This window comes from Ceratotherium simum, chromosome 19 (assembly GCF_057802395.1).
Source record: "Ceratotherium simum simum isolate JZ-2026a chromosome 19, ASM5780239v1, whole genome shotgun sequence".
Lineage (NCBI taxonomy): Eukaryota > Metazoa > Chordata > Mammalia > Perissodactyla > Rhinocerotidae > Ceratotherium > Ceratotherium simum.
Window position 1 is genome coordinate 36,051,716 of NC_141918.1, and position 8,301 is coordinate 36,060,016.

General features: G+C 44.6%; 1 long non-coding RNA gene across 2 annotated transcripts; it reads left to right on the forward strand.

Moving 5' to 3' along the window:
• Positions 1-913: 913 nt before the first annotated feature.
• LOC147914531 (uncharacterized) lies at positions 914-4,920 on the forward strand. 2 transcript variants are annotated; one of them, XR_015555183.1, is made up of 4 exons: positions 914-1,074; positions 2,629-2,787; positions 3,335-3,449; positions 3,980-4,920. It is a non-coding gene; the product is annotated as an uncharacterized LOC147914531 (long non-coding RNA). The 2 variants fall into 2 exon arrangements; XR_015555182.1 differs by lacking the exon at positions 914-1,074 and having other exon boundaries at positions 2,563-2,787.
• The last annotated feature ends 3,381 nt before the right edge of the window (positions 4,921-8,301 follow it).

Sequence of the window (8,301 nt, forward strand, 5' to 3'; positions counted from 1 at the left end):
AGGCGGCGGCGGCGAGGTCCCGGGCGGGGAGCCGGGAGGGGAGGAGGCGGGCGAGAAGTAGTGGAGTTTAGGGCGCGTTTCCTGCACTTCCCGGGGAGGTTGGAGCCAGGTGCGGCAGGGCGCGCTCCCGCGGCGCGGGCACGACACGGGCGGCCGCCGGAGCCCGAGTCCGCGCAGTGCCGGGGCCCGCAGCCGCTCTGCGGGAGGAGGTGCGCATCCTCCCCGCCCCACGCGGGCACCAGCGCGGCCCCGGACTCAGCGCCGAGGGGCGAGCCTCCGGCGTCCTCGATGACAGCTCCTTGGGCAGTCTGCTCCCTTCCCGATCTGCGCAAAAGAGCAACAGTCAATGCGGCTGGGTTCTTCCCTTCCTGGGTCTTGGAGCCGCCGGTGCCAAGCTGTGCGGGCGCCCCGCTCCCCGCGGCTGGCGCTGTCACGGCCGCCGCCCGGCCCCCGGCGCGCCCGAGCCGGCAGCTGCCTCCCGGAGACGTGCCCAGCTGTGTGCGCGTGTGTGTGTCTAAGCGAATCTCTTCCCCTCCATCGCTCGGGCGCGCGGGAGGGACCGGGTCCCCGGCGACCAGCTGCAGAGTGCCTGCCAGTCCACACCCTCCCGGCTCTCTCCCCACCCACCCCGCCCCTACTCCTCCTCGCCCTCTCCCTGCTCCTGCTGCTCCTCCTCCAGCTGCCGCTCCCGAGCTCCCAAAGGCAGTGGAGAAACCGCAGCGAAAAGGGCGGAGAAGGGTGGGGAAGGAAGCGCAGGTGTCTTCAGTCGAGAGGTGGGCGCACACACCGGAGTGGCTTGCAGCAGGGAGAGGGGCAGGGCCTTAGGCGGAGAAGGGGGAGGAGAAGATTTACCCGGAGGCCGAGGTCCTGTGGTTGAACCACCGCGCGTCCCACCCAGGCGCCGGAGCCGCGGGCCGGCAACGCGGTGGGCAGGCCGGGTTGGCGCGCAGGGCTGCCTGGCCGACTGAGGTCGCAGCTTGGGGAACCCGCGGAAATGGCCAGAGTGGCAGAACCCGGGGACATAGAAGTCGAAGGGACCCAATCTCTGAGGAGTTGAGACCGGTCTCTCTGGGGGTGAGAGGGGCGTAAACGCGGAGCTTGGGGCACCCAGGTGTCCCGGGAGTTTGCGTGTGGCTCCCGCATGCCAGGCGGGAGAGCTGGAGGCTCTGAGGGGTCGGGCGGCGGCGGCGGCGGCGGCGGTTCTCAGACTGCTGTGTGCATCCGGAGTCACAGGGGGCGATCACCGCCTAGCTGGGAAGCGGAGATCAGGGCTCAGCCTTCTTGCTTGTTCCAGATCCCACACCCGAGAACCACACTCGCTTTCCCAATCCGATCTATGTCCCTCCTACCCCTTGCTCCAGGCAAAACAGCAGGCTAGAGGACTCGAGATTATTGTGCTCTTTGCCTGATTGAAAGGATCCCCACCAGATCTGAGACCAATTTGTTGCTGCTTTTCTCCCAACTCTAGTTCCCTCCCTCAACATCTATCCCCACCCAACCAAAATTTCCCCGAAAATAGTATCTTTCTCCTGGATAAAGTTTTTCCTTCAGGAGTTTCCTAAAAAGAAAAACAATAAACCTTTTTTTTTTTTTTTTTTTTTGCTGTTAAAGTATTAGGTCTCTTGCTAATTCCGTAGTACAAACGCAGTACACAGCGATGTCCTCCAGGCAGGGAAACAGTATTAATGGTTATGACAGCTTGTCTGTTTTCAAATGACAGTCATAGAATGCAAAATTGAGTCAACCTGGGGTTGGTGGAGGGGACTGGTCCATTTGATTAGAGGTCTGTTAGAATGATCGCTGGCAACAACACTGGAAAGAATGGTGGTGCTTCCTCCAGTATCCATTCCTTTTTATGGTGGTAATTTCACTTTGTTAATTTAGGCAATCTGAAAATGAAAGGTCGATGCAATTCACAAGGCACAATATCTCTAGATTCTCATTCAACTGCCAGCCCCACCCCATTCCCTAGGCCCACCCTCACCGGCACCTCCAAAGGTCATGAGCTCAGTTCTCAAACTGCACTTTTTAAATTTCAGGGTACAGTTGAAGGACAAAGCTGTAGAGTTCTAGAAAGAGATAACTTTAATGTAAGTTAACTTATTTACCAACTACTCAGACAAAGCCATAAGCTCAGCGGCAACAACAAAATGTATATTGTTTAATGTATTGAGCAGGAGGAAAGAGGGCTGTTTGCCAGATATGTGATCCATTAACCTCTTTAGCTCATGTTGGCAACAATAGCAGACAATCACATTCTTATGTTTGAAAGACAAGGGATTGTTCTTTCCCATCTCAAAATCACAATGCCACATTATAGTCTAAAAGGGACCGCAAACAATAAAAGTAATAAGAAAGGAAGAAACACAATTTGCCTTTTTCTGCACAAATGTTGTTGTTCTGTTTTTCTGGAGGGGAAAAATGCTGATAAGCAATAAAGTCCACAAAGGCACGACAATAGATTTGGAAGAATGCATTACTCCATCTATCAGTCTTTTTAATTAGTAAACTTTAAAATGTTTACTTATGTTATCTTTTTATAGGTATTCATTCTTTCTTTTGTGCCGGGAAGATTACTGAGAAGGACGATGGGTGAGATGAATCTGGTTTCTCATAATTCTGTTTCAGGTGTATGCCTGGCAGGAGAGGAACCTTCAGCAGCCCGTGCTTTCTCAGCAAATCTTAACTTCTCCTCAGAGGATCCTTAGCCCTGTGGCTGATGGACTGCGAGATTGTCACAGTGATTTTGCCTAGCTTGTGCAAGATCACACCTGGGGCTGGGAGCAGGTATGACCCCAGACACTGTGAAGCAAAGCTCTGGGAAAGGTTTCGACCTCACCTGAGGTTGGAGGATTAGATCAGAGTATATGCACTTTTTATGTGTGCTGCTCTTGAACTCCTACAAATGACCTTCCTGCCAGGTAAAGTGCAGAAGTGGGTGGATGAGTCTAATATTTTTAGTAGAAACATTTTAGTATCGTGCTAAATTAAACAAATAAACTAAATACTGGACAGAGTGGCATATCCAAAACATCTTTTTAAAATGCAGTTTTGAAAATAGTCACAGATTCATTGGTTTAGTTGAGTCGCCAAAGCCAAATAAAGAACACAGTAATGAAAGCATTTGGTTAATTAGAGTGTTCATTTGGTAAATAAATTTTTTTTTTCCTGAGCATCATCACACAGTCTCATAAAGATGCAACCATTAAATATTGTTCAGCTTACAGTTTCAAATGGAGGCTGTCCTCTCTCTAAAATATGGGAACATTTGTCATTATTAGGAAATAGGGGTTAGCTGACTTATTTCCCAAAATATCTCTCTTTTTTTAACCAGCCAATTGCTGCTATGTAGATTCATTTGGTTCAGCAAATACTTATTGAAAGGACTCCTTTATGTGCCAACCACAGGAAACCAAAAGATGAATAAAAGAAGCCCCTGTCCTCACAAGGTAAGTTCTGTAATCACTAGGGTTATCAGGTATAGATCTGGTTCACCAGGAGTCCTTCCCTTATACAGAGATGAGCCCCTCTGCCCATATCTCCCTGCTCCATCACTGTATTTGAGTATCTGTTGTATGAAAACTGTGGGTTTGAATTGTGCTATGCTTGCTATGTTTAGCAGTCAGAGGACTAAAAGTGTAAGGCCATACCTGATTGTTAGGGAAGCATTTCTTATGGAAGAGGTGTGAGCACACCTCTCTTGTCAGAAACTATGTATGGTAAAGAGGATTAACTCTCTCTAGGTCTAGACCAGTGCTGGCTAATAGAAATATAATGCAGGGCACAAATGTGAGCCACATGTGCAATTTTAAATATTCTCTAGCTTATTAAAAAGTAAAACAAAACAGGTGAAATTTAATAATATATTTTATTTAACCTAATATATCCAAAATGTTGTAATTTCAACATACGATCAATATAAAAATTATTAATGAAATATTTTACTTTTTTTTTTTTTTTTTTGTACTGTTATGGGCAGAATGGCTCCCACTCCCTAATCCCTGGAACCTGTGAATATGTTACATAACATGGCAAAAGGGACTTTGCAGATGTAATTAAAGTGGCAGACCTTAAAATAGGGAGATTATCCTGGATTGTGTGGGTGGCCCAATCTAATCACATGAGTTCTTAAAAGCAGAGCCTTTGCTTGGGTTATAAGCAGAAGAGATGTGACAGCAAGAGAAGTCAGAGAGATTCAAAGCATGAGAAGGATTCAACATGCTAGAAGATGGAAGGGCCTGTGACAAGGAATGCAGGTGACCTTCAGGAGCTGAGAGAGCTTCTGGCTGACAGCCAGGGAGGAAATGAGACCCCTGCCCTACAACTGTTAGGAATTGAATTCGGCCAACAACCTGAATGATCTTGGAAGCAGATTTCATCTGCAAAGCCTCCAGAGAAGAATGCAGCCCTGCTGACACCTGGATTTTGTCCTTATGAGACTCTAAGCAGAGGGCTCAGCTGGGCCACGCTATACCCAGACTTCTGGACTACAGGACCGTGAGACAACAAATGGATATTTTAAGCCACTAAATTTATAGTAATTTTTTACAGCAGCAGTGGAAAACCCATACATGTACCAAACCTTGAAATCTGGTATGTATGTTACACTTACAGCCCATTTCCCTGTGGACTGTCCACACTTCAAGTATTCGATAGACCAAGAGGAGTAAGATGTCTAGAAAGTACTAAGCTTGTAGGCTAAATATAATGTCACCATGTGGAGAGAGAAGAGGAGCAAGGAAGGGAGGAAACGGGCAGGATCTCTCCTTATTCCCCATCCTTGCCCCATGTGAATGGGGTAATCTTGCTGACACAGAAAATAGCCTAAATCTTACGCATCAGATTGTCAAAACTCATTGGACTCTCATATTTTTGCTTTTATTACCTTGAGGCTATTAATAAAGTCTTTTTTGAATATTCCATTTTTGTCTCAGTTAAATTAAGCAATCAAGAAAAGAATTGTTGCTTCCACTTGAATTTATGCTTAAGGTAGAGCATCATTTAGTTCCAGTATTATGGGGTGGGGGACAGTAGGCAAGGGTAGCCTTGAAAGGTCTCCAGGAGAAGAAATATGCGGATTGATTTAGCATTCCTAGGAAGGCTGTTCCTCTCCACCAAAGAAATTCCTTTTAAATATCAACCTTCTAAGGTCTACATTTTATTTATTAAGAAGAGCAACATGTTTTATAATTTTAATTGTGTTCCATGTTTAGCTTTTTAAAATTCTCTTTTACTATCTTCCCTAATAGGTAAGAAAGTAAGCTCTTACCCTATAAAATCTAGATCAGGGACTAACCGCTGTAATCTAGGACCATTTGCCAAAGAACTGTAGACCTGGACTGGGTTTAAAGCAAAAATGGAACCTAGACCAGGAGGGAGCAGAGGGAGGGCTTTCCTGGCTCAAGGAGCAGTGGGGGTAACAATGTAAAGAGAGGAAAGTGGATGGTGGGTTGATTGGTTGATGAAAAGATCCTTTGACTACAGCAAAAAGCTTTTGTAAAGAAAGCTGTAGCTGATGTTCCAGATGGAAATGTTAATAAGCTCCAGATCTGCACTGTTTAATATGGCGGCCACTAGCCACGTGTGGCTATGAAGCACTTGCAATGTGGCCAGTCTGATGGGAGATGTGCTGTGAGTATAAAATACACACTGGATTTCAAAGACAGTGCAAAAAAAACCCCTGTAATATGTTTTATTAATAATTTTATATTAATTGTTGAAATGATACACTTTTGGATACATTGGGTTACATAAAATACATTATTAAAATATTTTTACCTTTTTAACAGCTTTTTTAACATGTCTACTAGAAGATATGAAATTACATATGTAGCTTATATTATATTTCTATTGGCCAACACTGCTCTAGACCAAGTGCCTCTCATACCTTAACGTATATTTGAATCACCTGGGAATCTTGTTAAAATGCACATTCAGAAACTCCCAGGTGAACCGCTGCCGATGGTCTTTGGACTGGACTTTGAATATCAGAATGATGATTCACAACCTTGCCTGCAATACAAAACCATTTAGAATTTTAAAAAATCACAATGACCAGATTGCAGCACCCCAAATCAATTAAATAAGAATCTCCGAAGTCGTGACCCAAGGATAAGTATTTGTTATAGCTCTCTAGGTGATTTTAAAATACTGCAAATTTGAGAACCACTGCTTTAGAAGCTCTTGAATTGAGGTGAACTAATTTAAAGTTTATTTTATAGAAAATGAAGAAGTTTGTATATCAAGTGCAATTAATTTGTCACTAGTGAATATTCATTTGTTCATCAAGTGAGTAATTATTCTATGTAAGTCTTGGTGACTTATAGCCTGCCTTCTAGAAGCTTAGTAACTAGTTGCAGAGATAAGATACCTACTTAAATAATGGCAAAGCAACATAGCATAGCTTCAGGATGACTGGTATAGATATTAAGGGTCATAGGACTCCAGAAAAGGCAAAGTTAATCTTGGGTGGGATAATTATTAAATCTTCTTGGAAGAGCTAATGTGTAAGAAAGACCTGATACAGTGATTCTCAAACTTTAGGATGCATCAGAATTATCTGTGGTGGCCAGGACTAGGCCACTATTGTCACAGAACACTGCTAACATCACCCCTGCCACACTATGAATGAATTGTAATCATTCCTATTTCTCTGTTCCAATAACTCAAGTTCACAGTCCCCTGTGGGAGGCTACTGGCTGAGCCCAGACCACATGCTCCAACCCAGGCTGCCAGAAGCCATCAGCATTGCACAACTTCTCACCAACACTGCACACAAAGGAACTTTTTTCAAAAGCAGGAATGAAGCTACAAGACCACTCAGCCTGTCCCCAAACTCCTCCCTCCACCCTCGTCAAAACCAAACCAAGCCGAAGCAAAAAAACTCCAAAAACAACCAACCAAAGAAACAAAACACCTACTACAGGTAGTATTACTCCAAAAATTGACATACATGCGGGGAGACTTGATTTTGGACAAAAAGGCAAATTCAATTTTAGATTGTTAAATTTGAGTTTTTGACATTTAACTCAAGTAAAGATTCTCGTTTAGTTAGTTTGGGGAATGAGGTAAAGGCTAGAGAAGGTTGCTTAGGTGTGATCTCCCCGGAGGTAAAAACAGAGAACAAATGTGAGCTTCAGGAGGCTGAATATAGAAGGAGGAACTATGGAGAGAGCATCTTATAATATCCTCATACTTCTGGGACTACAGGGGCAGTACAAAAGGGATGTTCATTAGCTATTAACAGATATTAACCCCAAAACCAGTTGAGATTAGAAGAGTTAAATAGGAATTTCTATTGTACTTCTCAGAGTTAGTAGTATGCTAATTTGCATTATGAAGCTCTGATTATGCTGCACTTCCAAATATTATTTGACTATGGAAGTTTCTTGAAGAATTAGTGATATATTGAAGACATTTTGGGCAACAGTGGGCTAGAATTTTCTGGAACCAGAAAAAGACAGAAAGATTTAGAGAAATATCCAGGGGGAGAAACAATATTCCCAGAATCCAGACTATTCAGATAATTCAGATGCCTGTTACTCTGCTGTAACAGGAGATAGGTTTCATAGTTCGGGAATTAATAGTACTGAATTCTTGGGGCTGGCCCCGTGGCTTAGTGGTGAAGTGCACGTGCTCTGCTACTAGCGGCCCGGGTTCGGATCCCGGTCGCGCACCAACGCACCACTTGTCCGGCCATGCTGAGGCCGCATCCCACATACAGCAACTAGAAGGATGTGCAACTATGACATACAACTATCTACTGGGACTGGGGAAAAAAAGGGGAAAAAAAAAAGGAGGAGGATTGGCAACAGATGTTGGCTCAGGGCCGGTCTTCCTCAGCAAAAAGAGGAGGGTTGGCACGGATGTTAGCTCAGGGCTGATCTTCTTCACACACACACACAAAAAAATAGTACTGAATTCTTTTTACCCCCATGTCCCCGAAATGCACAGTGCTTGGTAAACGGAGGCACACCATAAATATTAGTTAAGTGAATAAATAAAAAGAGAATAGGGAGAAAAATCATTTAATTTGTCCATATGGTGGTCACAACCCTCAAAAGCATAGTTTCAGTATAATGGTGAAGTGGGTTGGAGGAGCCACTCACCTGCCAAGGATTTCTCAAGTGATCCTTCAAGGATCTCTGGCAGAGACTGAATTGTCTACCCCATCATCTGTTTCTCTTTTTGTTCTTGGTTATATAACAAGGGTGACCATATAATTTATCATCCAAACTAGGACACTTGAGAGAGAGAAAGGGGGAGCTATTAATCATTGTGCCAGGAAAACACACACAATGT